The following is a 25,981-nucleotide window of genomic DNA, read 5'->3' on the forward strand; positions in this document are numbered from 1 at the left end:
TGGAAAAAAACAGGGGGCAAATCAATAACAAAAAAAAATATGAAAGCAAATAAATAAAAGGATAATAGGAAAATGCTTGAATTGACGCTTAAAATGAATTTCGGTCTAGAAAAGCCACACTGCTTCGCAGGACGGGGTAGTTTAAAAGAATAAAGCGAAAGGAATATGGCGGGTGCGATCATACCAGCACTAATGCACCGGATCCCATCAGAACATCGAAATTAAGCGTGATTGGGCGAGAGTAGTACTTGGATTGGTAACCCCGTGGGAAGTCCTCGTGTTGCACCCCTCTCTTTTTTGTTTCGAAATCCAAATTTCCTATTCGTTCTTTATCCTGTAGTAATTTAGCTCCGTCGGAACGATTGCTTAATATTTTGCTTCTTGTCGAAGCGTGAAGGAGGATCTGAAGGCGCGAGACAAATCAGGAACGGTACGGCTCGATCAAAGCCCGGATCGTCGCTCAAATTTGTCGGCGCAAATGTATCAGCGCAAGCGTGAAGGATTGATTTCATGATAATTTAGAGTTGCGGGATGATGGAAAAAAACAGGGTGCAAATCAATAACAAAAAAATATAAAGTAAATAAATAAAAGGATAAGAGGAAAATGCTTCAATTGACGCTTAAAATGAATTCCGGTCTGGAAAAGCCACACTGCTTCGCTGGACGGGGTAGTTTAAAAGAATAAAGCGAAAGGAACGTTGTGGGTGCGATCATACAAGCACTAATGCACCGTATCCCATCAGAACTCCGAAGTTAAGCGTGCTTGGGCGTGAGCAGTATTAGGATGGGTGACCCTCTGGGAATTCCTCTTGTTGCACCCCTCTCTTTTTTGTTTCGAAATTCAAATTTTCTATTCGTTCTTTATCCTGTAGTATTTTAGGTCCTTCGGAACGATTGCTTTATATTTTGCTTCTTCTCGAAGCATGAAGGCGGATCTGAAGGCACGAGACAAATCAGGAACGGTACGGCTCGATCAAAGCCCGGATCGTCGCTCAAATTTATCGGCGCAAATGTATCAGCGCAAGCGTGAAGGATTGATTTCACGATAATTTAGAGTTGCGGGATGATGGAAAAAAACAGGGGGCAAATCAATAACAAAAAAAAATATGAAAGCAAATAAATAAAAGGATAATAGGAAAATGCTTGAATTGACGCTTAAAATGAATTTCGGTCTAGAAAAGCAACACTGCTTCGCAGGACGGGGTAGTTTAAAAGAATAAAGCGAAAGGAATATGGCGGGTGCGATCATACCAGCACTAATGCACTGGATCCCATCAGAACTTCGAAATTAAGCGTGTTTGGGCGAGAGTAGTACTTGGATTGGTGACCCCCTGGGAAGTCCTCGTGTTGCACCCCTCTCTTTTTTGTTTCGAAATCCAAATTTCCTATTCGTTCTTTATCCTGTAGTAATTTAGCTCCGTCGGAACGATTGCTTAATATTTTGCTTCTTGTCGAAGCGTGAAGAAGGATCTGAAGGCGCGAGACAAATCAGGAACGGTACGACTCGATCAAAGCCCGGATCGTCGCTCAAATTTGTCGGCGCAAATGTATCACCGCAAGCGTGAATGATTGATTTCATGATAATTTAGAGTTGCGGGATGATGGAAAAAAACTGGGTGCAAATCAATAAAAAAAATATATATATAAAGTAAATAAATAAAAGGATAAAAGGAAAATGCTTCAATTGACGCTTAAAATGAATTCCGGTCTAGAAAAGCCACACTGCTTCGCTGGACGGGGTAGTTTAAAAGAATAAAGCGTAAGGAACGTTGTGGGTGCGATCATACCAGCACTAATGCACCGTATCCCATCAGAACTCCGAAATTAAGCGTGCTTGGGCGTGAGCAGTATTAGGATGGGTGACCCCCTGGGAATTCCTCTTGTTGCACCCCTCTCTTTTTTGTTTCGAAATTCAAATTTTCTATTCGTTCTTTATCCTGTAGTAATTTAGGTCCTTCGGAACGATTGCTTTATATTTTGCTTCTTCTCGAAACATGAAGGCGGATCTGAAGGCGCGAGACAAATCAGGAACGGTACGGCTCGATCAAAGCCCGGATCGTCGCTCAAATTTGTCGGCGCAAATGTATCAGCGCAAGCGTGAAGGATTGATTTCAGGATAATTTAGAGTTGCGGGATGATGGAAAAAAACAGGGGGCAAATCAATAACAAAAAAAAATATGAAAGCAAATAAATAAAAGGATAATAGGAAAATGCTTGAATTGACGCTTAAAATGAATTTCGGTCTAGAAAAGCCACACTGCTTCGCAGGACGGGGTAGTTTAAAAGAATAAAGCGAAAGGAACATGGCGGGTGCGATCATACCAGCACTAATGCACCGGATCCCATCAGAACTCCGAAGTTAAGCATGCTTGGGCGAGAGTAGTACTAGAATGGGTGACCCCCTGGGAATTCCTCTTGTTGCACCCCTGTCTTTTTTGTTTCGAAATTCAAATTTTCTATTCGTTCTTTATCCTGTAATAATTTAGGTCCTTCGGAACGATTGCTTTATATTTTGCTTCTTCTCGAAGCATGAAGGCGGATCTGAAGGCGCGAGACAAATCAGGAACGGTACGGCTCGATCAAAGCCCGGATCGTCGCTCAAATTTGTCGGCGCAAATGTATCAGCGCAAGCGTGAAGGATTGATTTCATGATAATTTAGAGTTGCGGGATGATGGAAAAAAACAGGGGGCAAATCAATAACAAAAAAAAATATGAAAGCAAATAAATAAAAGGATAATAGGAAAATGCTTGAATTGACGCTTAAAATGAATTTCGGTCTAGAAAAGCCACACTGCTTCGCAGGACGGGGTAGTTTAAAAGAATAAAGCGAAAGGAATATGGCGGGTGCGATCATACCAGCACTAATGCACCGGATCCCATCAGAACATCGAAATTAAGCGTGTTTGGGCGAGAGTAGTACTTGGATTGGTAACCCCGTGGGAAGTCCTCGTGTTGCACCCCTCTCTTTTTTGTTTCGAAATCCAAATTTCCTATTCGTTCTTTATCCTGTAGTAATTTAGCTCCGTCGGAACGATTGCTTAATATTTTGCTTCTTGTCGAAGCGTGAAGGAGGATCTGAAGGCGCGAGACAAATCAGGAACGGTACGGCTCGATCAAAGCCCGGATCGTCGCTCAAATTTGTCGGCGCAAATGTATCAGCGCAAGCGTGAAGGATTGATTTCAGGATAATTTAGAGTTGCGGGATGATGGAAAAAAACAGGGGGCAAATCAATAACAAAAAAAAATATGAAAGCAAATAAATAAAAGGATAATAGGAAAATGCTTGAATTGACGCTTAAAATGAATTTCGGTCTAGAAAAGCCACACTGCTTCGCAGGACGGGGTAGTTTAAAAGAATAAAGCGAAAGGAACATGGCGGGTGCGATCATACCAGCACTAATGCACCGGATCCCATCAGAACTCCGAAGTTAAGCATGCTTGGGCGAGAGTAGTACTAGAATGGGTGACCCCCTGGGAATTCCTCTTGTTGCACCCCTCTCTTTTTTGTTTCGAAATTCAAATTTTCTATTCGTTCTTTATCCTGTAATAATTTAGGTCCTTCGGAACGATTGCTTTATATTTTGCTTCTTCTCGAAGCATGAAGGCGGATCTGAAGGCGCGAGACAAATCAGGAACGGTACGGCTCGATCAAAGCCCGGATCGTCGCTCAAATTTGTCGGCGCAAATGTATCAGCGCAAGCGTGAAGGATTGATTTCATGATAATTTAGTGTTGCGGGATGATGGAAAAAAACAGGGGGCAAATCAATAACAAAAAAAAATATGAAAGCAAATAAATAAAAGGATAATAGGAAAATGCTTGAATTGACGCTTAAAATGAATTTCGGTCTAGAAAAGCCACACTGCTTCGCAGGACGGGGTAGTTTAAAAGAATAAAGCGAAAGGAATATGGCGGGTGCGATCATACCAGCACTAATGCACCGGATCCCATCAGAACATCGAAATTAAGCGTGTTTGGGCGAGAGTAGTACTTGGATTGGTGACCCCGTGGGAAGTCCTCGTGTTGCACCCCTCTCTTTTTTGTTTCGAAATCCAAATTTCCTATTCGTTCTTTATCCTGTAGTAATTTAGCTCCGTCGGAACGATTGCTTAATATTTTGCTTCTTGTCGAAGCGTGAAGGAGGATCTGAAGGCGCGAGACAAATCAGGAACGGTACGGCTCGATCAAAGCCCGGATCGTCGCTCAAATTTGTCGGCGCAAATGTATCAGCGCAAGCGTGAAGGATTGATTTGATGATAATTTAGAGTTGCGGGATGATGGAAAAAAACAGGGGGCAAATCAATAACAAAAAAAAATATGAAAGCAAATAAATAAAAGGATAATAGGAAAATGCTTGAATTGACGCTTAAAATGAATTTCGGTCTAGAAAAGCCACACTGCTTCGCAGGACGGGGTAGTTTAAAAGAATAAAGCGAAAGGAACATGGCGGGTGCGATCATACGAGCACTAATGCACTGGATCCCATCAGAACTCCTAACTTAAGCATGCTTGGGCGAGAGTAGTACTAGGATGGGTGACCCCCTGCGAATTCTCTTGTTGCACCCCTCTCTTTTTTGTTTCGAAATTCAAATTTTCTATTCGTTCTTTATCCTGTAGTAATTTAGGTCCTTCGGAACGATTGCTTTATATTTTGCTTCTTCTCGAAGCATGAAGGCGGATCTGAAGCGAGACAAATCAGGAACGGTACGGCTCGATCAAAGCCCGAATCGTCGCTCAAATTTGTCGGCGCAAATGTATCAGCGGAAGCGTGAAGGATTGATTTCATGATAATTTAGAGTTGCGGGATGATGGAAAAAAACAGGGGGCAAATCAATAACAAAAAAAATTATGAAAGCAAATAAATAAAAGGATAATAGGAAAATGCTTGAATTGACGCTTGAAATGAATTTCGGTCTAGAAAAGCCACACTGCTTCGCAGGACGGGGTAGTTTAAAAGAATAAAGCGAAAGGAATATGGGGGGTGCGATCATACTAGCACTAATGCACCGGATCCCATCAGAACTTCGAAATTAAGCGTGTTTGGGCGAGAGTAGTACTTGGATTGGTGACCCCCTGGGAAGTCCTCGTGTTGCACCCCTCTCTTTTTTGTTTCGAAATCCAAATTTCCTATTCGTTCTTTATCCTGTAGTAATTTAGCTCCGTCGGAACGATTGCTTAATATTTTGCTTCTTGTCGAAGCGTGAAGGAGGATCTGAAGGCGCGAGACAAATCAGGAACGGTACGGCTCGATCAAAGCCCGGATCGTCGCTCAAATTTGTCGGCGCAAATGTATCAGCGGAAGCGTGAAGGATTGATTTCATGATAATTTAGAGTTGCGGGATGATGGAAAAAAACAGGGTGCAAATCAATAACAAAAAAATATAAAGTAAATAAATAAAAGGATAAGAGGAAAATGCTTCAATTGACGCTTAAAATGAATTCCGGTCTAGAAAAGCCACACTGCTTCGCTGGATGGGGTAGTTTAAAAGAATAAAGCGAAAGGAACGTTGTGGGTGCGATCATACCAGCACTAATGCACCGTATCCCATCAGAACTCCGAAGTTAAGCGTGCTTGGGCGTGAGCAGTATTAGGATGGGTGACCCCCTGGGAATTCCTCTTGTTGCACCCCTCTCTTTTTTGTTTCGAAATTCAAATTTTCTATTCGTTCTTTATCCTGTAGTAATTTAGGTCCTTCGGAACGATTGCTTTATATTTTGCTTCTTCTCGAAGCATGAAGGCGGATCTGAAGGCGCGAGACAAATCAGGAACGGTACGGCTCGATCAAAGCCCGGATCGTCGCTCAAATTTATCGGCGCAAATGTATCAGCGCAAGCGTGAAGGATTGATTTCATGATAATTTAGAGTTGCGGGATGATGGAAAAAAACAGGGGGCAAATCAATAACAAAAAAAAATATGAAAGCAAATAAATAAAAGGATAATAGGAAAATGCTTGAATTGACGCTTAAAATGAATTTCGGTCTAGAAAAGCCACACTGCTTCGCAGGACGGGGTAGTTTAAAAGAATAAAGCGAAAGGAACATGGCGGGTGCGATCATACCAGCACTAATGCACCGGATCCCATCAGAACTCCGAAGTTAAGCATGCTTGGGCGAGAGTAGTACTAGGATGGGTGACCCCGTGGGAAGTCCTCGTGTTGCACCCCTCTCTTTTTTGTTTCGAAATCCAAATTTCCTATTCGTTCTTTATCCTGTAGTAATTTAGCTCCGTCGGAACGATTGCTTAATATTTTGCTTCTTGTCGAAGCGTGAAGGAGGATCTGAAGGCGCGAGACAAATCAGGAACGGTACGGCTCGATCAAAGCCCGGATCGTCGCTCAAATTTGTCGGCGCAAATGTATCAGCGCAAGCGTGAAGGATTGATTTCATGATAATTTAGAGTTGCGGGATGATGGAAAAAAACAGGGGGCAAATCAATAACAAAAAAAAATATGAAAGCAAATAAATAAAAGGATAATAGGAAAATGCTTGAATTGACGCTTAAAATGAATTTCGGTCTAGAAAAGCCACACTGCTTCGCAGGACGGGGTAGTTTAAAAGAATAAAGCGAAAGGAACATGGCGGGTGCGATCATACCAGCACTAATGCACTGGATCCCATCAGAACATCGAAATTAAGCGTGTTTGGGCGAGAGTAGTACTTGGATTGGTGACCCCGTGGGAAGTCCTCGTGTTGCACCCCTCTCTTTTTTGTTTCGAAATCCAAATTTCCTATTCGTTCTTTATCCTGTAGTAATTTAGGTCCTTCGGAACGATTGCTTTATATTTTGCTTCTTCTCGAAGCATGAAGGCGGATCTGAAGCGAGACAAATCAGGAACGGTACGGCTCGATCAAAGCCCGAATCGTCGCTCAAATTTGTCGGCGCAAATGTATCAGCGGAAGCGTGAAGGATTGATTTCATGATAATTTAGAGTTGCGGGATGATGGAAAAAAACAGGGGGCAAATCAATAACAAAAAAAATTATGAAAGCAAATAAATAAAAGGATAATAGGAAAATGCTTGAATTGACGCTTGAAATGAATTTCGGTCTAGAAAAGCCACACTGCTTCGCAGGACGGGGTAGTTTAAAAGAATAAAGCGAAAGGAATATGGGGGGTGCGATCATACTAGCACTAATGCACCGGATCCCATCAGAACTTCGAAATTAAGCGTGTTTGGGCGAGAGTAGTACTTGGATTGGTGACCCCCTGGGAAGTCCTCGTGTTGCACCCCTCTCTTTTTTGTTTCGAAATCCAAATTTCCTATTCGTTCTTTATCCTGTAGTAATTTAGCTCCGTCGGAACGATTGCTTAATATTTTGCTTCTTGTCGAAGCGTGAAGGAGGATCTGAAGGCGCGAGACAAATCAGGAACGGTACGGCTCGATCAAAGCCCGGATCGTCGCTCAAATTTGTCGGCGCAAATGTATCAGCGGAAGCGTGAAGGATTGATTTCATGATAATTTAGAGTTGCGGGATGATGGAAAAAAACAGGGTGCAAATCAATAACAAAAAAATATAAAGTAAATAAATAAAAGGATAAGAGGAAAATGCTTCAATTGACGCTTAAAATGAATTCCGGTCTAGAAAAGCCACACTGCTTCGCTGGATGGGGTAGTTTAAAAGAATAAAGCGAAAGGAACGTTGTGGGTGCGATCATACCAGCACTAATGCACCGTATCCCATCAGAACTCCGAAGTTAAGCGTGCTTGGGCGTGAGCAGTATTAGGATGGGTGACCCCCTGGGAATTCCTCTTGTTGCACCCCTCTCTTTTTTGTTTCGAAATTCAAATTTTCTATTCGTTCTTTATCCTGTAGTAATTTAGGTCCTTCGGAACGATTGCTTTATATTTTGCTTCTTCTCGAAGCATGAAGGCGGATCTGAAGGCGCGAGACAAATCAGGAACGGTACGGCTCGATCAAAGCCCGGATCGTCGCTCAAATTTATCGGCGCAAATGTATCAGCGCAAGCGTGAAGGATTGATTTCATGATAATTTAGAGTTGCGGGATGATGGAAAAAAACAGGGGGCAAATCAATAACAAAAAAAATATGAAAGCAAATAAATAAAAGGATAATAGGAAAATGCTTGAATTGACGCTTAAAATGAATTTCGGTCTAGAAAAGCCACACTGCTTCGCAGGACGGGGTAGTTTAAAAGAATAAAGCGAAAGGAACATGGCGGGTGCGATCATACCAGCACTAATGCACCGGATCCCATCAGAACTCCGAAGTTAAGCATGCTTGGGCGAGAGTAGTACTAGGATGGGTGACCCCGTGGGAAGTCCTCGTGTTGCACCCCTCTCTTTTTTGTTTCGAAATCCAAATTTCCTATTCGTTCTTTATCCTGTAGTAATTTAGCTCCGTCGGAACGATTGCTTAATATTTTGCTTCTTGTCGAAGCGTGAAGGAGGATCTGAAGGCGCGAGACAAATCAGGAACGGTACGGCTCGATCAAAGCCCGGATCGTCGCTCAAATTTGTCGGTGCAAATGTATCAGCGCAAGCGTGAAGGATTGATTTCATGATAATTTAGAGTTGCGGGATGATGGAAAAAAACAGGGGGCAAATCAATAACAAAAAAAAATATGAAAGCAAATAAATAAAAGGATAATAGGAAAATGCTTGAATTGACGCTTGAAATGAATTTCGGTCTAGAAAAGCCACACTGCTTCGCAGGACGGGGTAGTTTAAAAGAATAAAGCGAAAGGAACATGGCGGGTGCGATCATACCAGCACTAATGCACTGGATCCCATCAGAACATCGAAATTAAGCGTGTTTGGGCGAGAGTAGTACTTGGATTGGTGACCCCGTGGGAAGTCCTCGTGTTGCACCCCTCTCTTTTTTGTTTCGAAATCCAAATTTCCTATTCGTTCTTTATCCTGTAGTAATTTAGCTCCGTCGGAACGATTGCTTAATATTTTGCTTCTTGTCGAAGCGTGAAGGAGGATCTGAAGGCGCGAGACAAATCAGGAACGGTACGGCTCGATCAAAGCCCGGATCGTCGCTCAAATTTGTCGGCGCAAATGTATCAGCGGAAGCGTGAAGGATTGATTTCATGATAATTTAGAGTTGCGGGATGATGGAAAAAAACAGGGTGCAAATCAATAACAAAAAAATATAAAGTAAATAAATAAAAGGATAAGAGGAAAATGCTTCAATTGACGCTTAAAATGAATTCCGGTCTAGAAAAGCCACACTGCTTCGCTGGATGGGGTAGTTTAAAAGAATAAAGCGAAAGGAACGTTGTGGGTGCGATCATACCAGCACTAATGCACCGTATCCCATCAGAACTCCGAAGTTAAGCGTGCTTGGGCGTGAGCAGTATTAGGATGGGTGACCCCCTGGGAATTCCTCTTGTTGCACCCCTCTCTTTTTTGTTTCGAAATTCAAATTTTCTATTCGTTCTTTATCCTGTAGTAATTTAGGTCCTTCGGAACGATTGCTTTATATTTTGCTTCTTCTCGAAGCATGAAGGCGGATCTGAAGGCGCGAGACAAATCAGGAACGGTACGGCTCGATCAAAGCCCGGATCGTCGCTCAAATTTATCGGCGCAAATGTATCAGCGCAAGCGTGAAGGATTGATTTCATGATAATTTAGAGTTGCGGGATGATGGAAAAAAACAGGGGGCAAATCAATAACAAAAAAAAATATGAAAGCAAATAAATAAAAGGATAATAGGAAAATGCTTGAATTGACGCTTAAAATGAATTTCGGTCTAGAAAAGCCACACTGCTTCGCAGGACGGGGTAGTTTAAAAGAATAAAGCGAAAGGAACATGGCGGGTGCGATCATACCAGCACTAATGCACCGGATCCCATCAGAACTCCGAAGTTAAGCATGCTTGGGCGAGAGTAGTACTAGGATGGGTGACCCCGTGGGAAGTCCTCGTGTTGCACCCCTCTCTTTTTTGTTTCGAAATCCAAATTTCCTATTCGTTCTTTATCCTGTAGTAATTTAGCTCCGTCGGAACGATTGCTTAATATTTTGCTTCTTGTCGAAGCGTGAAGGAGGATCTGAAGGCGCGAGACAAATCAGGAACGGTACGGCTCGATCAAAGCCCGGATCGTCGCTCAAATTTGTCGGCGCAAATGTATCAGCGCAAGCGTGAAGGATTGATTTCATGATAATTTAGAGTTGCGGGATGATGGAAAAAAACAGGGGGCAAATCAATAACAAAAAAAAATATGAAAGCAAATAAATAAAAGGATAATAGGAAAATGCTTGAATTGACGCTTAAAATGAATTTCGGTCTAGAAAAGCCACACTGCTTCGCAGGACGGGGTAGTTTAAAAGAATAAAGCGAAAGGAATATGGCGGGTGCGATCATACCAGCACTAATGCACCGGATCCCATCAGAACATCGAAATTAAGCGTGTTTGGGCGAGAGTAGTACTTGGATTGGTAACCCCGTGGGAAGTCCTCGTGTTGCACCCCTCTCTTTTTTGTTTCGAAATCCAAATTTCCTATTCGTTCTTTATCCTGTAGTAATTTAGCTCCGTCGGAACGATTGCTTAATATTTTGCTTCTTGTCGAAGCGTGAAGGAGGATCTGAAGGCGCGAGACAAATCAGGAACGGTACGGCTCGATCAAAGCCCGGATCGTCGCTCAAATTTGTCGGCGCAAATGTATCAGCGCAAGCGTGAAGGATTGATTTCATGATAATTTAGAGTTGCGGGATGATGGAAAAAAACAGGGTGCAAATCAATAACAAAAAAATATAAAGTAAATAAATAAAAGGATAAGAGGAAAATGCTTCAATTGACGCTTAAAATGAATTCCGGTCTAGAAAAGCCACACTGCTTCGCTGGATGGGGTAGTTTAAAAGAATAAAGCGAAAGGAACGTTGTGGGTGCGATCATACCAGCACTAATGCACCGTATCCCATCAGAACTCCGAAGTTAAGCGTGCTTGGGCGTGAGCAGTATTAGGATGGGTGACCCCCTGGGAATTCCTCTTGTTGCACCCCTCTCTTTTTTGTTTCGAAATTCAAATTTTCTATTCGTTCTTTATCCTGTAGTAATTTAGGTCCTTCGGAACGATTGCTTTATATTTTGCTTCTTCTCGAAGCATGAAGGCGGATCTGAAGGCGCGAGACAAATCAGGAACGGTACGGCTCGATCAAAGCCCGGATCGTCGCTCAAATTTATCGGCGCAAATGTATCAGCGCAAGCGTGAAGGATTGATTTCATGATAATTTAGAGTTGCGGGATGATGGAAAAAAACAGGGGGCAAATCAATAACAAAAAAAAATATGAAAGCAAATAAATAAAAGGATAATAGGAAAATGCTTGAATTGACGCTTAAAATGAATTTCGGTCTAGAAAAGCCACACTGCTTCGCAGGACGGGGTAGTTTAAAAGAATAAAGCGAAAGGAACATGGCGGGTGCGATCATACCAGCACTAATGCACCGGATCCCATCAGAACTCCGAAGTTAAGCATGCTTGGGCGAGAGTAGTACTAGGATGGGTGACCCCGTGGGAAGTCCTCGTGTTGCACCCCTCTCTTTTTTGTTTCGAAATCCAAATTTCCTATTCGTTCTTTATCCTGTAGTAATTTAGCTCCGTCGGAACGATTGCTTAATATTTTGCTTCTTGTCGAAGCGTGAAGGAGGATCTGAAGGCGCGAGACAAATCAGGAACGGTACGGCTCGATCAAAGCCCGGATCGTCGCTCAAATTTGTCGGCGCAAATGTATCAGCGCAAGCGTGAAGGATTGATTTCATGATAATTTAGAGTTGCGGGATGATGGAAAAAAACAGGGGGCAAATCAATAACAAAAAAAAATATGAAAGCAAATAAATAAAAGGATAATAGGAAAATGCTTCAATTGACGCTTAAAATGAATTCCGGTCTAGAAAAGCCACACTGCTTCGCTGGACGGGGTAGTTTAAAAGAATAAAGCGTAAGGAACGTTGTGGGTGCGATCATACCAGCACTAATGCACCGTATCCCATCAGAACTCCGAAATTAAGCGTGCTTGGGCGTGAGCAGTATTAGGATGGGTGACCCCCTGGGAATTCCTCTTGTTGCACCCCTCTCTTTTTTGTTTCGAAATTCAAATTTTCTATTCGTTCTTTATCCTGTAGTAATTTAGGTCCTTCGGAACGATTGCTTTATATTTTGCTTCTTCTCGAAACATGAAGGCGGATCTGAAGGCGCGAGACAAATCAGGAACGGTACGGCTCGATCAAAGCCCGGATCGTCGCTCAAATTTGTCGGCGCAAATGTATCAGCGCAAGCGTGAAGGATTGATTTCAGGATAATTTAGAGTTGCGGGATGATGGAAAAAAACAGGGGGCAAATCAATAACAAAAAAAAATATGAAAGCAAATAAATAAAAGGATAATAGGAAAATGCTTGAATTGACGCTTAAAATGAATTTCGGTCTAGAAAAGCCACACTGCTTCGCAGGACGGGGTAGTTTAAAAGAATAAAGCGAAAGGAACATGGCGGGTGCGATCATACCAGCACTAATGCACCGGATCCCATCAGAACTCCGAAGTTAAGCATGCTTGGGCGAGAGTAGTACTAGAATGGGTGACCCCCTGGGAATTCCTCTTGTTGCACCCCTCTCTTTTTTGTTTCGAAATTCAAATTTTCTATTCGTTCTTTATCCTGTAATAATTTAGGTCCTTCGGAACGATTGCTTTATATTTTGCTTCTTCTCGAAGCATGAAGGCGGATCTGAAGGCGCGAGACAAATCAGGAACGGTACGGCTCGATCAAAGCCCGGATCGTCGCTCAAATTTGTCGGCGCAAATGTATCAGCGCAAGCGTGAAGGATTGATTTCATGATAATTTAGAGTTGCGGGATGATGGAAAAAAACAGGGGGCAAATCAATAACAAAAAAAAATATGAAAGCAAATAAATAAAAGGATAATAGGAAAATGCTTGAATTGACGCTTAAAATGAATTTCGGTCTAGAAAAGCCACACTGCTTCGCAGGACGGGGTAGTTTAAAAGAATAAAGCGAAAGGAATATGGCGGGTGCGATCATACCAGCACTAATGCACCGGATCCCATCAGAACATCGAAATTAAGCGTGTTTGGGCGAGAGTAGTACTTGGATTGGTAACCCCGTGGGAAGTCCTCGTGTTGCACCCCTCTCTTTTTTGTTTCGAAATCCAAATTTCCTATTCGTTCTTTATCCTGTAGTAATTTAGCTCCGTCGGAACGATTGCTTAATATTTTGCTTCTTGTCGAAGCGTGAAGGAGGATCTGAAGGCGCGAGACAAATCAGGAACGGTACGGCTCGATCAAAGCCCGGATCGTCGCTCAAATTTGTCGGCGCAAATGTATCAGCGCAAGCGTGAAGGATTGATTTCAGGATAATTTAGAGTTGCGGGATGATGGAAAAAAACAGGGGGCAAATCAATAACAAAAAAAAATATGAAAGCAAATAAATAAAAGGATAATAGGAAAATGCTTGAATTGACGCTTAAAATGAATTTCGGTCTAGAAAAGCCACACTGCTTCGCAGGACGGGGTAGTTTAAAAGAATAAAGCGAAAGGAACATGGCGGGTGCGATCATACCAGCACTAATGCACCGGATCCCATCAGAACTCCGAAGTTAAGCATGCTTGGGCGAGAGTAGTACTAGAATGGGTGACCCCCTGGGAATTCCTCTTGTTGCACCCCTCTCTTTTTTGTTTCGAAATTCAAATTTTCTATTCGTTCTTTATCCTGTAATAATTTAGGTCCTTCGGAACGATTGCTTTATATTTTGCTTCTTCTCGAAGCATGAAGGCGGATCTGAAGGCGCGAGACAAATCAGGAACGGTACGGCTCGATCAAAGCCCGGATCGTCGCTCAAATTTGTCGGCGCAAATGTATCAGCGCAAGCGTGAAGGATTGATTTCATGATAATTTAGTGTTGCGGGATGATGGAAAAAAACAGGGGGCAAATCAATAACAAAAAAAAATATGAAAGCAAATAAATAAAAGGATAATAGGAAAATGCTTGAATTGACGCTTAAAATGAATTTCGGTCTAGAAAAGCCACACTGCTTCGCAGGACGGGGTAGTTTAAAAGAATAAAGCGAAAGGAATATGGCGGGTGCGATCATACCAGCACTAATGCACCGGATCCCATCAGAACATCGAAATTAAGCGTGTTTGGGCGAGAGTAGTACTTGGATTGGTGACCCCGTGGGAAGTCCTCGTGTTGCACCCCTCTCTTTTTTGTTTCGAAATCCAAATTTCCTATTCGTTCTTTATCCTGTAGTAATTTAGCTCCGTCGGAACGATTGCTTAATATTTTGCTTCTTGTCGAAGCGTGAAGGAGGATCTGAAGGCGCGAGACAAATCAGGAACGGTACGGCTCGATCAAAGCCCGGATCGTCGCTCAAATTTGTCGGCGCAAATGTATCAGCGCAAGCGTGAAGGATTGATTTGATGATAATTTAGAGTTGCGGGATGATGGAAAAAAACAGGGGGCAAATCAATAACAAAAAAAAATATGAAAGCAAATAAATAAAAGGATAATAGGAAAATGCTTGAATTGACGCTTAAAATGAATTTCGGTCTAGAAAAGCCACACTGCTTCGCAGGACGGGGTAGTTTAAAAGAATAAAGCGAAAGGAACATGGCGGGTGCGATCATACGAGCACTAATGCACTGGATCCCATCAGAACTCCTAACTTAAGCATGCTTGGGCGAGAGTAGTACTAGGATGGGTGACCCCCTGCGAATTCTCTTGTTGCACCCCTCTCTTTTTTGTTTCGAAATTCAAATTTTCTATTCGTTCTTTATCCTGTAGTAATTTAGGTCCTTCGGAACGATTGCTTTATATTTTGCTTCTTCTCGAAGCATGAAGGCGGATCTGAAGCGAGACAAATCAGGAACGGTACGGCTCGATCAAAGCCCGAATCGTCGCTCAAATTTGTCGGCGCAAATGTATCAGCGGAAGCGTGAAGGATTGATTTCATGATAATTTAGAGTTGCGGGATGATGGAAAAAAACAGGGGGCAAATCAATAACAAAAAAAATTATGAAAGCAAATAAATAAAAGGATAATAGGAAAATGCTTGAATTGACGCTTGAAATGAATTTCGGTCTAGAAAAGCCACACTGCTTCGCAGGACGGGGTAGTTTAAAAGAATAAAGCGAAAGGAATATGGGGGGTGCGATCATACTAGCACTAATGCACCGGATCCCATCAGAACTTCGAAATTAAGCGTGTTTGGGCGAGAGTAGTACTTGGATTGGTGACCCCCTGGGAAGTCCTCGTGTTGCACCCCTCTCTTTTTTGTTTCGAAATCCAAATTTCCTATTCGTTCTTTATCCTGTAGTAATTTAGCTCCGTCGGAACGATTGCTTAATATTTTGCTTCTTGTCGAAGCGTGAAGGAGGATCTGAAGGCGCGAGACAAATCAGGAACGGTACGGCTCGATCAAAGCCCGGATCGTCGCTCAAATTTGTCGGCGCAAATGTATCAGCGGAAGCGTGAAGGATTGATTTCATGATAATTTAGAGTTGCGGGATGATGGAAAAAAACAGGGTGCAAATCAATAACAAAAAAATATAAAGTAAATAAATAAAAGGATAAGAGGAAAATGCTTCAATTGACGCTTAAAATGAATTCCGGTCTAGAAAAGCCACACTGCTTCGCTGGATGGGGTAGTTTAAAAGAATAAAGCGAAAGGAACGTTGTGGGTGCGATCATACCAGCACTAATGCACCGTATCCCATCAGAACTCCGAAGTTAAGCGTGCTTGGGCGTGAGCAGTATTAGGATGGGTGACCCCCTGGGAATTCCTCTTGTTGCACCCCTCTCTTTTTTGTTTCGAAATTCAAATTTTCTATTCGTTCTTTATCCTGTAGTAATTTAGGTCCTTCGGAACGATTGCTTTATATTTTGCTTCTTCTCGAAGCATGAAGGCGGATCTGAAGGCGCGAGACAAATCAGGAACGGTACGGCTCGATCAAAGCCCGGATCGTCGCTCAAATTTATCGGCGCAAATGTATCAGCGCAAGCGTGAAGGATTGATTTCATGATAATTTAGAGTTGCGGGATGATGGAAAAAAACAGGGGGCAAATCAATAACAAAAAAAAATATGAAAGCAAATAAATAAAAGGATAATAGGAAAATGCTTGAATTGACGCTTAAAATGAATTTCGGTCTAGAAAAGCCACACTGCTTCGCAGGACGGGGTAGTTTAAAAGAATAAAGCGAAAGGAACATGGCGGGTGCGATCATACCAGCACTAATGCACCGGATCCCATCAGAACTCCGAAGTTAAGCATGCTTGGGCGAGAGTAGTACTAGGATGGGTGACCCCGTGGGAAGTCCTCGTGTTGCACCCCTCTCTTTTTTGTTTCGAAATCCAAATTTCCTATTCGTTCTTTATCCTGTAGTAATTTAGCTCCGTCGGAACGATTGCTTAATATTTTGCTTCTTGTCGAAGCGTGAAGGAGGATCTGAAGGCGCGAGACAAATCAGGAACGGTACGGCTCGATCAAAGCCCGGATCGTCGCTCAAATTTGTCGGCGCAAATGTATCAGCGCAAGCGTGAAGGATTGATTTCATGATAATTTAGAGTTGCGGGATGATGGAAAAAAACAGGGGGCAAATCAATAACAAAAAAAAATATGAAAGCAAATAAATAAAAGGATAATAGGAAAATGCTTGAATTGACGCTTAAAATGAATTTCGGTCTAGAAAAGCCACACTGCTTCGCAGGACGGGGTAGTTTAAAAGAATAAAGCGAAAGGAACATGGCGGGTGCGATCATACCAGCACTAATGCACTGGATCCCATCAGAACATCGAAATTAAGCGTGTTTGGGCGAGAGTAGTACTTGGATTGGTGACCCCGTGGGAAGTCCTCGTGTTGCACCCCTCTCTTTTTTGTTTCGAAATCCAAATTTCCTATTCGTTCTTTATCCTGTAGTAATTTAGGTCCTTCGGAACGATTGCTTTATATTTTGCTTCTTCTCGAAGCATGAAGGCGGATCTGAAGCGAGACAAATCAGGAACGGTACGGCTCGATCAAAGCCCGAATCGTCGCTCAAATTTGTCGGCGCAAATGTATCAGCGGAAGCGTGAAGGATTGATTTCATGATAATTTAGAGTTGCGGGATGATGGAAAAAAACAGGGGGCAAATCAATAACAAAAAAAATTATGAAAGCAAATAAATAAAAGGATAATAGGAAAATGCTTGAATTGACGCTTGAAATGAATTTCGGTCTAGAAAAGCCACACTGCTTCGCAGGACGGGGTAGTTTAAAAGAATAAAGCGAAAGGAATATGGGGGGTGCGATCATACTAGCACTAATGCACCGGATCCCATCAGAACTTCGAAATTAAGCGTGTTTGGGCGAGAGTAGTACTTGGATTGGTGACCCCCTGGGAAGTCCTCGTGTTGCACCCCTCTCTTTTTTGTTTCGAAATCCAAATTTCCTATTCGTTCTTTATCCTGTAGTAATTTAGCTCCGTCGGAACGATTGCTTAATATTTTGCTTCTTGTCGAAGCGTGAAGGAGGATCTGAAGGCGCGAGACAAATCAGGAACGGTACGGCTCGATCAAAGCCCGGATCGTCGCTCAAATTTGTCGGCGCAAATGTATCAGCGGAAGCGTGAAGGATTGATTTCATGATAATTTAGAGTTGCGGGATGATGGAAAAAAACAGGGTGCAAATCAATAACAAAAAAATATAAAGTAAATAAATAAAAGGATAAGAGGAAAATGCTTCAATTGACGCTTAAAATGAATTCCGGTCTAGAAAAGCCACACTGCTTCGCTGGATGGGGTAGTTTAAAAGAATAAAGCGAAAGGAACGTTGTGGGTGCGATCATACCAGCACTAATGCACCGTATCCCATCAGAACTCCGAAGTTAAGCGTGCTTGGGCGTGAGCAGTATTAGGATGGGTGACCCCCTGGGAATTCCTCTTGTTGCACCCCTCTCTTTTTTGTTTCGAAATTCAAATTTTCTATTCGTTCTTTATCCTGTAGTAATTTAGGTCCTTCGGAACGATTGCTTTATATTTTGCTTCTTCTCGAAGCATGAAGGCGGATCTGAAGGCGCGAGACAAATCAGGAACGGTACGGCTCGATCAAAGCCCGGATCGTCGCTCAAATTTATCGGCGCAAATGTATCAGCGCAAGCGTGAAGGATTGATTTCATGATAATTTAGAGTTGCGGGATGATGGAAAAAAACAGGGGGCAAATCAATAACAAAAAAAAATATGAAAGCAAATAAATAAAAGGATAATAGGAAAATGCTTGAATTGACGCTTAAAATGAATTTCGGTCTAGAAAAGCCACACTGCTTCGCAGGACGGGGTAGTTTAAAAGAATAAAGCGAAAGGAACATGGCGGGTGCGATCATACCAGCACTAATGCACCGGATCCCATCAGAACTCCGAAGTTAAGCATGCTTGGGCGAGAGTAGTACTAGGATGGGTGACCCCGTGGGAAGTCCTCGTGTTGCACCCCTCTCTTTTTTGTTTCGAAATCCAAATTTCCTATTCGTTCTTTATCCTGTAGTAATTTAGCTCCGTCGGAACGATTGCTTAATATTTTGCTTCTTGTCGAAGCGTGAAGGAGGATCTGAAGGCGCGAGACAAATCAGGAACGGTACGGCTCGATCAAAGCCCGGATCGTCGCTCAAATTTGTCGGCGCAAATGTATCAGCGCAAGCGTGAAGGATTGATTTCATGATAATTTAGAGTTGCGGGATGATGGAAAAAAACAGGGGGCAAATCAATAACAAAAAAAAATATGAAAGCAAATAAATAAAAGGATAATAGGAAAATGCTTGAATTGACGCTTAAAATGAATTTCGGTCTAGAAAAGCCACACTGCTTCGCAGGACGGGGTAGTTTAAAAGAATAAAGCGAAAGGAATATGGCGGGTGCGATCATACCAGCACTAATGCACCGGATCCCATCAGAACATCGAAATTAAGCGTGTTTGGGCGAGAGTAGTACTTGGATTGGTAACCCCGTGGGAAGTCCTCGTGTTGCACCCCTCTCTTTTTTGTTTCGAAATCCAAATTTCCTATTCGTTCTTTATCCTGTAGTAATTTAGCTCCGTCGGAACGATTGCTTAATATTTTGCTTCTTGTCGAAGCGTGAAGGAGGATCTGAAGGCGCGAGACAAATCAGGAACGGTACGGCTCGATCAAAGCCCGGATCGTCGCTCAAATTTGTCGGCGCAAATGTATCAGCGCAAGCGTGAAGGATTGATTTCATGATAATTTAGAGTTGCGGGATGATGGAAAAAAACAGGGTGCAAATCAATAACAAAAAAATATAAAGTAAATAAATAAAAGGATAAGAGGAAAATGCTTCAATTGACGCTTAAAATGAATTCCGGTCTAGAAAAGCCACACTGCTTCGCTGGATGGGGTAGTTTAAAAGAATAAAGCGAAAGGAACGTTGTGGGTGCGATCATACCAGCACTAATGCACCGTATCCCATCAGAACTCCGAAGTTAAGCGTGCTTGGGCGTGAGCAGTATTAGGATGGGTGACCCCCTGGGAATTCCTCTTGTTGCACCCCTCTCTTTTTTGTTTCGAAATTCAAATTTTCTATTCGTTCTTTATCCTGTAGTAATTTAGGTCCTTCGGAACGATTGCTTTATATTTTGCTTCTTCTCGAAGCATGAAGGCGGATCTGAAGGCGCGAGACAAATCAGGAACGGTACGGCTCGATCAAAGCCCGGATCGTCGCTCAAATTTATCGGCGCAAATGTATCAGCGCAAGCGTGAAGGATTGATTTCATGATAATTTAGAGTTGCGGGATGATGGAAAAAAACAGGGGGCAAATCAATAACAAAAAAAAATATGAAAGCAAATAAATAAAAGGATAATAGGAAAATGCTTGAATTGACGCTTAAAATAAATTTCGGTCTAGAAAAGCTACACTGCTTCGCAGGACGGGGTAGTTTAAAAGAATAAAGCGAAAGGAATATGGCGGGTGCGATCATACCAGCACTAATGCACCGGATCCCATCAGAACTTCGAAATTAAGCGTGTTTGGGCGAGAGTAGTACTTGGATTGGTGACCCCCTGGGAAGTCCTCGTGTTGCATCCCTCGCTTTTTTGTTTCGAAATCCAAATTTCCTATTCGTTCTTTATCCTGTAGTAATTTAGCTCCGTCGGAACGATTGCTTAATATTTTGCTTCTTGTCGAAGCGTGAAGGAGGATCTGAAGGCGCGAGACAAATCAGGAACGGTACGGCTCGATCAAAGCCCGGATCGTCGCTCAAATTTGTCGGCGCAAATGTATCAGCGCAAGCGTGAAGGATTGATTTCATGATAATTTAGAGTTGCGGGATGATGGAAAAAAACAGGGGGCAAATCAATAACAAAAAAAAATATGAAAGCAAATAAATAAAAGGATAATAGGAAAATGCTTGAATTGACGCTTAAAATGAATTTCGGTCTAGAAAAGCTACACTGCTTCGCAGGACGGGGTAGTTTAAAAGAATAAAGCGAAAGGAATATGGCGGGTGCGATCATACCAGCACTAATACACCGGATCCCATCAGAACTTCGAAATTAAGCGTGTTTGGGCGAGAGTAGTACTTGGATTGGTGACCCCCTGGGAAGTCCTCGTGTTGCATCCCTCTCTTTTTTGTTTCGAAATCCAAATTTCCTATTCGTTCTTTATCCTGTAGTAATTTAGCTCCGTCGGAACGATTGCTTAATATTTTGCTTCTTGTCGAAGCGTGAAGGAGGATCTGAAGGCGCGAGACAAATCAGGAACGGTACGGCTCGATCAAAGCCCGGATCGTCGCTCAAATTTGTCGGCGCAAATGTATCAGCGCAAGCGTGAAGGATTGATTTCATGATAATTTAGAGTTGCGGGATGATGGAAAAAAACAGGGGGCAAATCAATAACAAAAAAAAATATGAAAGCAAATAAATAAAAGGATAATAGGAAAATGCTTGAATTGACGCTTAAAATGAATTTCGGTCTAGAAAAGCAACACTACTTCGCAGGACGGGGTAGTTTAAAAGAATAAAGCGAAAGGAATATGGCGGGTGCGATCATACCAGCACTAATGCACCGGATCCCATCAGAACTTCGAAATTAAGCGTGTTTGGGCTAGAGTAGCACTTGGATTGGTGACCCCCTAGGAAGTCCTCGTGTTGCACCCCTCTCTTTTTTGTTTCGAAATCCAAATTTCCTATTCGTTCTCTATCCTGTAGTAATTTAGCTCCGTCGGAACGATTGCTTAATATTTTGCTTCTTGTCGAAGCGTGAAGGAGGATCTGAAGGCGCGAGACAAATCAGGAACGGTACGGCTCGATCAAAGCCCGGATCGTCGCTCAAATTTGTCGGCGCAAATGTATCAGCGCAAGCGTGAAGGATTGATTTCATGATAATTTAGAGTTGCGGGATGATGGAAAAAAACAGGGGGCAAATCAATAACAAAAAAAAATATGAAAGCAAATAAATAAAAGGATAATAGGAAAATGCTTGAATTGACGCTTAAAATGAATTTCGGTCTAGAAAAGCAACACTGCTTCGCAGGACGGGGTAGTTTAAAAGAATAAAGCGAAAGGAATATGGCGGGTGCGATCATACCAGCACTAATGCACCGGATCCCATCAGAACTTCGAAATTAAGCGTGTTTGGGCGAGAGTAGTACTTGGATTGGTGACCCCCTGGGAAGTCCTCGTGTTGCACCCTTCTCTTTTTTGTTTCGAAATCCAAATTTCCTATTCGTTCTTTATCCTGTAGTAATTTAGCTCCGTCGGAACGATTGCTTAATATTTTGCTTCTTGTCGAAGCGTGAAGGAGGATCTGAAGGCGCGAGACAAATCAGGAACGGTACGGCTCGATCAAAGCCCGGATCGTCGCTCAAATTTGTCGGCGCAAATGTATCAGCGCAAGCGTGAAGGATTGATTTCATGATAATTTAGAGTTGCGGGATGATGGAAAAAAACAGGGGGCAAATCAATAACAAAAAAAAAATATGAAAGCAAATAAATAAAAGGATAATAGGAAAATGCTTGAATTGACGCTTAAAATGAATTTCGGTCTAGAAAAGCCACACTGCTTCGCAGGACGGGGTAGTTTATAAGAATAAAGCGAAAGGAATATGGCGGGTGCGATCATACCAGTACTAATGCACCGGATCCCATCAGAACTTCGAAATTAAGCGTGTTTGGGCTAGAGTAGCACTTGGATTGGTGACCCCCTAGGAAGTCCTCGTGTTGCACCCCTCACTTTTTTGTTTCGAAATCCAAATTTCCTATTCGTTCTTTATCCTGTAGTAATTTAGCTCCGTCGGAACGATTGCTTAATATTTTGCTTCTTGTCGAAGCGTGAAGGAGGATCTGAAGGCGCGAGACAAATCAGGAACGGTACGGCTCGATCAAAGCCCGGATCGTCGCTCAAATTTGTCGGCGCAAATGTATCACCGCAAGCGTGAAGGATTGATTTCATGATAATTTAGAGTTGCGGGATGATGGAAAAAAACAGGGTGCAAATCAATAACAAAAAAATATAAAGTAAATAAATAAAAGGATAAGAGGAAAATGCTTCAATTGACGCTTAAAATGAATTCCGGTCTAGAAAAGCCACACTGCTTCGCTGGACGGGGTAGTTTAAAAGAATAAAGCGAAAGGAACGTTGTGGGTGCGATCATACCAGCACTAATGCACCGTATCCCATCAGAACTCCGAAGTTAAGCGTGCTTGGGCGTAAGCAGTATTAGGATGGGTGACCCCCTGGGAAGTCCTCGTGTTGCACCCCTCTCTTTTTTGTTTCGAAATCCAAATTTCCTATTCGTTCTTTATCCTGTAGTAATTTAGCTCCGTCGGAACGATTGCTTAATATTTTGCTTCTTGTCGAAGCGTGAAGGAGGATCTGAAGGCGCGAGACAAATCAGGAACGGTACGGCTCGATCAAAGCCCGGATCGTCGCTCAAATTTGTCGGCGCAAATGTATCAGCGCAAGCGTGAAGGATTGATTTCATGATAATTTAGAGTTGCGGGATGATGGAAAAAAACAGGGGGCAAATCAATAACAAAAAAAAAATATGAAAGCAAATAAATAAAAGGATAATAGGAAAATGCTTGAATTGACGCTTAAAATGAATTTCGGTCTAGAAAAGCCACACTGTTTCGCAGGACGGGGTAGTTTAAAAGAATAAAGCGAAAGGAATATGGCGGGTGCGATCATACCAGCACTAATGCACCGGATCCCATCAGAACTTCGAAATTAAGCGTGTTTGGGCGAGAGTAGTACTTGGATTGGTGACCCCCTGGGAAGTCCTCGTGTTGCACCCCTCTCTTTTTTGTTTCGAAATCCAAATTTCCTATTCGTTCTTTATCCTGTAGTAATTTAGCTCCGTCGGAACGATTGCTTAATATTTTGCTTCTTGTCGAAGCGTGAAGGAGGATCTGAAGGCGCGAGACAAATCAGGAACGGTACGGCTCGATCAAAGCCCGGATCGTCGTTCAAATTTGTCGGCGCAAATGTATCAGCGCAAGCGTGAAGGATTGATTTCATGATAATTTAGAGTTGCGGGATGATGGAAAAAAACAGGGGGCAAATCAATAACAAAAAAAAATATGAAAGCAAATAAATAAAAGGATAATAGGAAAATGCTTGAATTGACGCTTAAAATGAATTTCGGTCTAGAAAAGCTACACTGTTTCGCAGGACGGGGTAGTTTAAAAGAATAAAGCGAAAGGAATATGGCGGGTGCGATCATACCAGCACTAATGCACCGGATCCCATCAGAACTTCGAAATTAAGCGTGTTTGGGCGAGAGTAGTACTTGGATTGGTGACCCCCTGGGAAGTCCTCGTGTTGCACCCCTCTCTTTTTTGTTTCGAAATCCAAATTTCCTATTCGTTCTTTATCCTGTAGTAATTTAGCTCCGTCGGAACGATTGCTTAATATTTTGCTTCTTGTCGAAGCGTGAAGGAGGATCTGAAGGCGCGATACAAATCAGGAACGGTACGGCTCGATCAAAGCCCGGATCGTCGCTCAAATTTGTCGGCGCAAATGTATCAGCGCAAGCGTGAAGGATTGATTTCATGATAATTTAGAGTTGCGGGATGATGGAAAAAAACAGGGGGCAAATCAATAACAAAAAAAAATATGAAAGCAAATAAATAAAAGGATAATAGGAAAATGCTTGAATTGACGCTTAAAATGAATTTCGGTCTAGAAAAGCAACACTACTTCGCAGGACGGGGTAGTTTAAAAGAATAAAGCGAAAGGAATATGGCGGGTGCGATCATACCAGCACTAATGCACCGGATCCCATCAGAACTTCGAAATTAAGCGTGTTTGGGCGAGAGTAGTACTTGGATTGGTGACCCCCTGGGAAGTCCTCGTGTTGCACCCTTCTCTTTTTTGTTTCGAAATCCAAATTTCCTATTCGTTCTTTATCCTGTAGTAATTTAGCTCCGTCGGAACGATTGCTTAATATTTTGCTTCTTGTCGAAGCGTGAAGGAGGATCTGAAGGCGCGAGACAAATCAGGAACGGTACGGCTCGATCCCAGCCCAGATCGTCGCTCAAATTTGTCGGCGCAAATGTATCAGCGCAAGCGTGAAGGATTGATTTCATGATAATTTAGAGTTGCGGGATGATGGAAAAAAACAGGGGGCAAATCAATATAAAAAAAAAATATGAAAGCAAATAAATAAAAGGATAATAGGAAAATGCTTGAATTGACGCTTAAAATGAATTTCGGTCTAGAAAAGCCACACTGCTTCGCAGGACGGGGTAGTTTAAAAGAATAAAGCGAAAGGAATATGGCGGGTGCGATCATACCAGCACTAATGCACCGGATCCCATCAGAACTTCGAAATTAAGCGTGTTTGGGCGAGAGTAGTACTTGGATTGGTGACCCCCTGGGAAGTCCTCGTGTTGCACCCCTCTCTTTTTTGTTTCGAAATCCAAATTTCCTATTCGTTCTTTATCCTGTAGTAATTTAGCTCCGTCGGAACGATTGCTTAATATTTTGCTTCTTGTCGAAGCGTGAAGGAGGATCTGAAGGCGCGAGACAAATCAGGAACGGTACGGCTCGATCAAAGCCCGGATCGTCGCTCAAATTTGTCGGCGCAAATGTATCAGCGCAAGCGTGAAGGATTGATTTCATGATAATTTAGAGTTGCGGGATGATGGAAAAAAACAGGGGGCAAATCAATAACAAAAAAAAATATGAAAGCAAATAAATAAAAGGATAATAGGAAAATGCTTGAATTGACGCTTAAAATGAATTTCGGTCTAGAAAAGCAACACTGCTTCGCAGGACGGGGTAGTTTAAAAGAATAAAGCGAAAGGAATATGGCGGGTGCGATCATACCAGCACTAATGCACCGGATCCCATCAGAACTTCGAAATTAAGCGTGTTTGGGCGAGAGTAGTACTTGGATTGGTGACCCCCTGGGAAGTCCTCGTGTTGCATCCCTCGCTTTTTTGTTTCGAAATCCAAATTTCCTATTCGTTCTTTATCCTGTAGTAATTTAGCTCCGTCGGAACGATTGCATAATATTTTGCTTCTTGTCGAAGCGTGAAGGAGGATCTGAAGGCGCGAGACAAATCAGGAACGGTACGGCTCGATCAAAGCCCGGATCGTCGCTCAAATTTGTCGGCGCAAATGTATCAGCGCAAGCGTGAAGGATTGATTTCATGATAATTTAGAGTTGCGGGATGATGGAAAAAAACAGGGGGCAAATCAATATAAAAAAAAAATATGAAAGCAAATAAATAAAAGGATAATAGGAAAATACTTGAATTGACGCTTAAAATGAATTTCGGTCTAGAAAAGCCACACTGCTTCGCAGGACGGGGTAGTTTAAAAGAATAAAGCGAAAGGAATATGGCGGGTGCGATCATACCAGCACTAATGCACCGGATCCCATCAGAACTTCGAAATTAAGCGTGTTTGGGCTAGAGTAGCACTTGGATTGGTGACCCCCTAGGAAGTCCTCGTGTTGCACCCCTCTCTTTTTTGTTTCGAAATCCAAATTTCCTATTCGTTCTTTATCCTGTAG

At 42.5% G+C, this 25,981-nt stretch overlaps 46 non-coding genes and 3 pseudogenes across 46 annotated transcripts; all 49 read left to right on the forward strand.

Annotated features, from left to right (window-relative positions):
- The first annotated feature begins 170 nt into the window (after nt 1-170).
- Nucleotides 171-289, forward strand: LOC140025104 (5S ribosomal RNA). The gene has a single exon (XR_011829082.1). It is a non-coding gene; the product is annotated as a 5S ribosomal RNA (ribosomal RNA).
- Nucleotides 290-702: 413 nt separating this feature from the next.
- LOC140024903 (5S ribosomal RNA) lies at nt 703-821 on the forward strand. The gene has a single exon (XR_011828879.1). It is a non-coding gene; the product is annotated as a 5S ribosomal RNA (ribosomal RNA).
- Nucleotides 822-1,237: 416 nt separating this feature from the next.
- LOC140023806 (5S ribosomal RNA) lies at nt 1,238-1,356 on the forward strand. Its single transcript, XR_011827772.1, has one exon. It is a non-coding gene; the product is annotated as a 5S ribosomal RNA (ribosomal RNA).
- Nucleotides 1,357-1,773: 417 nt separating this feature from the next.
- On the forward strand, nt 1,774-1,892 carry LOC140024451 (5S ribosomal RNA). Its single transcript, XR_011828425.1, has one exon. It is a non-coding gene; the product is annotated as a 5S ribosomal RNA (ribosomal RNA).
- Nucleotides 1,893-2,308: 416 nt separating this feature from the next.
- LOC140032167 (5S ribosomal RNA) lies at nt 2,309-2,427 on the forward strand. Its single transcript, XR_011836092.1, has one exon. It is a non-coding gene; the product is annotated as a 5S ribosomal RNA (ribosomal RNA).
- A 416-nt stretch (nt 2,428-2,843) lies between these two features.
- Nucleotides 2,844-2,962, forward strand: LOC140024954 (5S ribosomal RNA). Its single transcript, XR_011828930.1, has one exon. It is a non-coding gene; the product is annotated as a 5S ribosomal RNA (ribosomal RNA).
- A 416-nt stretch (nt 2,963-3,378) lies between these two features.
- Nucleotides 3,379-3,497, forward strand: LOC140032168 (5S ribosomal RNA). Its single transcript, XR_011836093.1, has one exon. It is a non-coding gene; the product is annotated as a 5S ribosomal RNA (ribosomal RNA).
- Nucleotides 3,498-3,913: 416 nt separating this feature from the next.
- LOC140024776 (5S ribosomal RNA) lies at nt 3,914-4,032 on the forward strand. The gene has a single exon (XR_011828752.1). It is a non-coding gene; the product is annotated as a 5S ribosomal RNA (ribosomal RNA).
- A 416-nt stretch (nt 4,033-4,448) lies between these two features.
- LOC140025049 (5S ribosomal RNA) lies at nt 4,449-4,566 on the forward strand. Its single transcript, XR_011829026.1, has one exon. It is a non-coding gene; the product is annotated as a 5S ribosomal RNA (ribosomal RNA).
- Nucleotides 4,567-4,979: 413 nt separating this feature from the next.
- Nucleotides 4,980-5,098, forward strand: LOC140023906 (5S ribosomal RNA). Its single transcript, XR_011827872.1, has one exon. It is a non-coding gene; the product is annotated as a 5S ribosomal RNA (ribosomal RNA).
- Nucleotides 5,099-5,511: 413 nt separating this feature from the next.
- Nucleotides 5,512-5,630, forward strand: LOC140023523 (5S ribosomal RNA). Its single transcript, XR_011827491.1, has one exon. It is a non-coding gene; the product is annotated as a 5S ribosomal RNA (ribosomal RNA).
- A 416-nt stretch (nt 5,631-6,046) lies between these two features.
- LOC140031093 (5S ribosomal RNA) lies at nt 6,047-6,165 on the forward strand. The gene has a single exon (XR_011835014.1). It is a non-coding gene; the product is annotated as a 5S ribosomal RNA (ribosomal RNA).
- A 416-nt stretch (nt 6,166-6,581) lies between these two features.
- LOC140024977 (5S ribosomal RNA) lies at nt 6,582-6,700 on the forward strand. The gene has a single exon (XR_011828953.1). It is a non-coding gene; the product is annotated as a 5S ribosomal RNA (ribosomal RNA).
- Nucleotides 6,701-7,113: 413 nt separating this feature from the next.
- On the forward strand, nt 7,114-7,232 carry LOC140023907 (5S ribosomal RNA). Its single transcript, XR_011827873.1, has one exon. It is a non-coding gene; the product is annotated as a 5S ribosomal RNA (ribosomal RNA).
- Nucleotides 7,233-7,645: 413 nt separating this feature from the next.
- Nucleotides 7,646-7,764, forward strand: LOC140023524 (5S ribosomal RNA). Its single transcript, XR_011827492.1, has one exon. It is a non-coding gene; the product is annotated as a 5S ribosomal RNA (ribosomal RNA).
- Nucleotides 7,765-8,179: 415 nt separating this feature from the next.
- On the forward strand, nt 8,180-8,298 carry LOC140031095 (5S ribosomal RNA). The gene has a single exon (XR_011835016.1). It is a non-coding gene; the product is annotated as a 5S ribosomal RNA (ribosomal RNA).
- Nucleotides 8,299-8,714: 416 nt separating this feature from the next.
- LOC140024978 (5S ribosomal RNA) lies at nt 8,715-8,833 on the forward strand. Its single transcript, XR_011828954.1, has one exon. It is a non-coding gene; the product is annotated as a 5S ribosomal RNA (ribosomal RNA).
- A 413-nt stretch (nt 8,834-9,246) lies between these two features.
- LOC140023525 (5S ribosomal RNA) lies at nt 9,247-9,365 on the forward strand. The gene has a single exon (XR_011827494.1). It is a non-coding gene; the product is annotated as a 5S ribosomal RNA (ribosomal RNA).
- A 416-nt stretch (nt 9,366-9,781) lies between these two features.
- On the forward strand, nt 9,782-9,900 carry LOC140031096 (5S ribosomal RNA). The gene has a single exon (XR_011835017.1). It is a non-coding gene; the product is annotated as a 5S ribosomal RNA (ribosomal RNA).
- A 416-nt stretch (nt 9,901-10,316) lies between these two features.
- Nucleotides 10,317-10,435, forward strand: LOC140024955 (5S ribosomal RNA). Its single transcript, XR_011828931.1, has one exon. It is a non-coding gene; the product is annotated as a 5S ribosomal RNA (ribosomal RNA).
- Nucleotides 10,436-10,848: 413 nt separating this feature from the next.
- LOC140023526 (5S ribosomal RNA) lies at nt 10,849-10,967 on the forward strand. Its single transcript, XR_011827495.1, has one exon. It is a non-coding gene; the product is annotated as a 5S ribosomal RNA (ribosomal RNA).
- Nucleotides 10,968-11,383: 416 nt separating this feature from the next.
- On the forward strand, nt 11,384-11,502 carry LOC140031097 (5S ribosomal RNA). The gene has a single exon (XR_011835018.1). It is a non-coding gene; the product is annotated as a 5S ribosomal RNA (ribosomal RNA).
- A 416-nt stretch (nt 11,503-11,918) lies between these two features.
- LOC140024452 (5S ribosomal RNA) lies at nt 11,919-12,037 on the forward strand. The gene has a single exon (XR_011828426.1). It is a non-coding gene; the product is annotated as a 5S ribosomal RNA (ribosomal RNA).
- Nucleotides 12,038-12,453: 416 nt separating this feature from the next.
- Nucleotides 12,454-12,572, forward strand: LOC140032169 (5S ribosomal RNA). Its single transcript, XR_011836094.1, has one exon. It is a non-coding gene; the product is annotated as a 5S ribosomal RNA (ribosomal RNA).
- Nucleotides 12,573-12,988: 416 nt separating this feature from the next.
- Nucleotides 12,989-13,107, forward strand: LOC140024956 (5S ribosomal RNA). Its single transcript, XR_011828932.1, has one exon. It is a non-coding gene; the product is annotated as a 5S ribosomal RNA (ribosomal RNA).
- A 416-nt stretch (nt 13,108-13,523) lies between these two features.
- LOC140032171 (5S ribosomal RNA) lies at nt 13,524-13,642 on the forward strand. The gene has a single exon (XR_011836096.1). It is a non-coding gene; the product is annotated as a 5S ribosomal RNA (ribosomal RNA).
- A 416-nt stretch (nt 13,643-14,058) lies between these two features.
- On the forward strand, nt 14,059-14,177 carry LOC140024778 (5S ribosomal RNA). Its single transcript, XR_011828754.1, has one exon. It is a non-coding gene; the product is annotated as a 5S ribosomal RNA (ribosomal RNA).
- A 416-nt stretch (nt 14,178-14,593) lies between these two features.
- LOC140025050 (5S ribosomal RNA) lies at nt 14,594-14,711 on the forward strand. Its single transcript, XR_011829027.1, has one exon. It is a non-coding gene; the product is annotated as a 5S ribosomal RNA (ribosomal RNA).
- A 413-nt stretch (nt 14,712-15,124) lies between these two features.
- Nucleotides 15,125-15,243, forward strand: LOC140023908 (5S ribosomal RNA). The gene has a single exon (XR_011827874.1). It is a non-coding gene; the product is annotated as a 5S ribosomal RNA (ribosomal RNA).
- A 413-nt stretch (nt 15,244-15,656) lies between these two features.
- Nucleotides 15,657-15,775, forward strand: LOC140023527 (5S ribosomal RNA). The gene has a single exon (XR_011827496.1). It is a non-coding gene; the product is annotated as a 5S ribosomal RNA (ribosomal RNA).
- Nucleotides 15,776-16,191: 416 nt separating this feature from the next.
- Nucleotides 16,192-16,310, forward strand: LOC140031098 (5S ribosomal RNA). Its single transcript, XR_011835019.1, has one exon. It is a non-coding gene; the product is annotated as a 5S ribosomal RNA (ribosomal RNA).
- A 416-nt stretch (nt 16,311-16,726) lies between these two features.
- On the forward strand, nt 16,727-16,845 carry LOC140024979 (5S ribosomal RNA). Its single transcript, XR_011828955.1, has one exon. It is a non-coding gene; the product is annotated as a 5S ribosomal RNA (ribosomal RNA).
- Nucleotides 16,846-17,258: 413 nt separating this feature from the next.
- Nucleotides 17,259-17,377, forward strand: LOC140023909 (5S ribosomal RNA). Its single transcript, XR_011827876.1, has one exon. It is a non-coding gene; the product is annotated as a 5S ribosomal RNA (ribosomal RNA).
- A 413-nt stretch (nt 17,378-17,790) lies between these two features.
- On the forward strand, nt 17,791-17,909 carry LOC140023528 (5S ribosomal RNA). The gene has a single exon (XR_011827497.1). It is a non-coding gene; the product is annotated as a 5S ribosomal RNA (ribosomal RNA).
- Nucleotides 17,910-18,325: 416 nt separating this feature from the next.
- On the forward strand, nt 18,326-18,444 carry LOC140031099 (5S ribosomal RNA). Its single transcript, XR_011835020.1, has one exon. It is a non-coding gene; the product is annotated as a 5S ribosomal RNA (ribosomal RNA).
- A 416-nt stretch (nt 18,445-18,860) lies between these two features.
- Nucleotides 18,861-18,979, forward strand: LOC140024957 (5S ribosomal RNA). The gene has a single exon (XR_011828933.1). It is a non-coding gene; the product is annotated as a 5S ribosomal RNA (ribosomal RNA).
- A 413-nt stretch (nt 18,980-19,392) lies between these two features.
- Nucleotides 19,393-19,511, forward strand: LOC140023529 (5S ribosomal RNA). Its single transcript, XR_011827498.1, has one exon. It is a non-coding gene; the product is annotated as a 5S ribosomal RNA (ribosomal RNA).
- A 416-nt stretch (nt 19,512-19,927) lies between these two features.
- Nucleotides 19,928-20,046, forward strand: LOC140023646 (5S ribosomal RNA). The gene has a single exon (XR_011827615.1). It is a non-coding gene; the product is annotated as a 5S ribosomal RNA (ribosomal RNA).
- A 416-nt stretch (nt 20,047-20,462) lies between these two features.
- LOC140023726 (5S ribosomal RNA) lies at nt 20,463-20,581 on the forward strand. The gene has a single exon (XR_011827693.1). It is a non-coding gene; the product is annotated as a 5S ribosomal RNA (ribosomal RNA).
- A 416-nt stretch (nt 20,582-20,997) lies between these two features.
- On the forward strand, nt 20,998-21,116 carry LOC140025128 (5S ribosomal RNA; annotated as a pseudogene).
- A 416-nt stretch (nt 21,117-21,532) lies between these two features.
- Nucleotides 21,533-21,651, forward strand: LOC140023287 (5S ribosomal RNA). Its single transcript, XR_011827257.1, has one exon. It is a non-coding gene; the product is annotated as a 5S ribosomal RNA (ribosomal RNA).
- Nucleotides 21,652-22,068: 417 nt separating this feature from the next.
- Nucleotides 22,069-22,187, forward strand: LOC140025139 (5S ribosomal RNA; annotated as a pseudogene).
- A 413-nt stretch (nt 22,188-22,600) lies between these two features.
- On the forward strand, nt 22,601-22,719 carry LOC140021801 (5S ribosomal RNA). The gene has a single exon (XR_011825783.1). It is a non-coding gene; the product is annotated as a 5S ribosomal RNA (ribosomal RNA).
- Nucleotides 22,720-23,136: 417 nt separating this feature from the next.
- LOC140022871 (5S ribosomal RNA) lies at nt 23,137-23,255 on the forward strand. Its single transcript, XR_011826849.1, has one exon. It is a non-coding gene; the product is annotated as a 5S ribosomal RNA (ribosomal RNA).
- A 416-nt stretch (nt 23,256-23,671) lies between these two features.
- On the forward strand, nt 23,672-23,790 carry LOC140022872 (5S ribosomal RNA). Its single transcript, XR_011826850.1, has one exon. It is a non-coding gene; the product is annotated as a 5S ribosomal RNA (ribosomal RNA).
- Nucleotides 23,791-24,206: 416 nt separating this feature from the next.
- LOC140023288 (5S ribosomal RNA) lies at nt 24,207-24,325 on the forward strand. The gene has a single exon (XR_011827258.1). It is a non-coding gene; the product is annotated as a 5S ribosomal RNA (ribosomal RNA).
- A 416-nt stretch (nt 24,326-24,741) lies between these two features.
- Nucleotides 24,742-24,860, forward strand: LOC140022873 (5S ribosomal RNA). The gene has a single exon (XR_011826851.1). It is a non-coding gene; the product is annotated as a 5S ribosomal RNA (ribosomal RNA).
- A 416-nt stretch (nt 24,861-25,276) lies between these two features.
- LOC140023647 (5S ribosomal RNA) lies at nt 25,277-25,395 on the forward strand. Its single transcript, XR_011827616.1, has one exon. It is a non-coding gene; the product is annotated as a 5S ribosomal RNA (ribosomal RNA).
- A 416-nt stretch (nt 25,396-25,811) lies between these two features.
- On the forward strand, nt 25,812-25,930 carry LOC140025129 (5S ribosomal RNA; annotated as a pseudogene).
- The last annotated feature ends 51 nt before the right edge of the window (nt 25,931-25,981 follow it).

The sequence above is a fragment of the Coffea arabica genome, chromosome 11e (genome assembly GCF_036785885.1).
Source record: "Coffea arabica cultivar ET-39 chromosome 11e, Coffea Arabica ET-39 HiFi, whole genome shotgun sequence".
Lineage (NCBI taxonomy): Eukaryota > Viridiplantae > Streptophyta > Magnoliopsida > Gentianales > Rubiaceae > Coffea > Coffea arabica.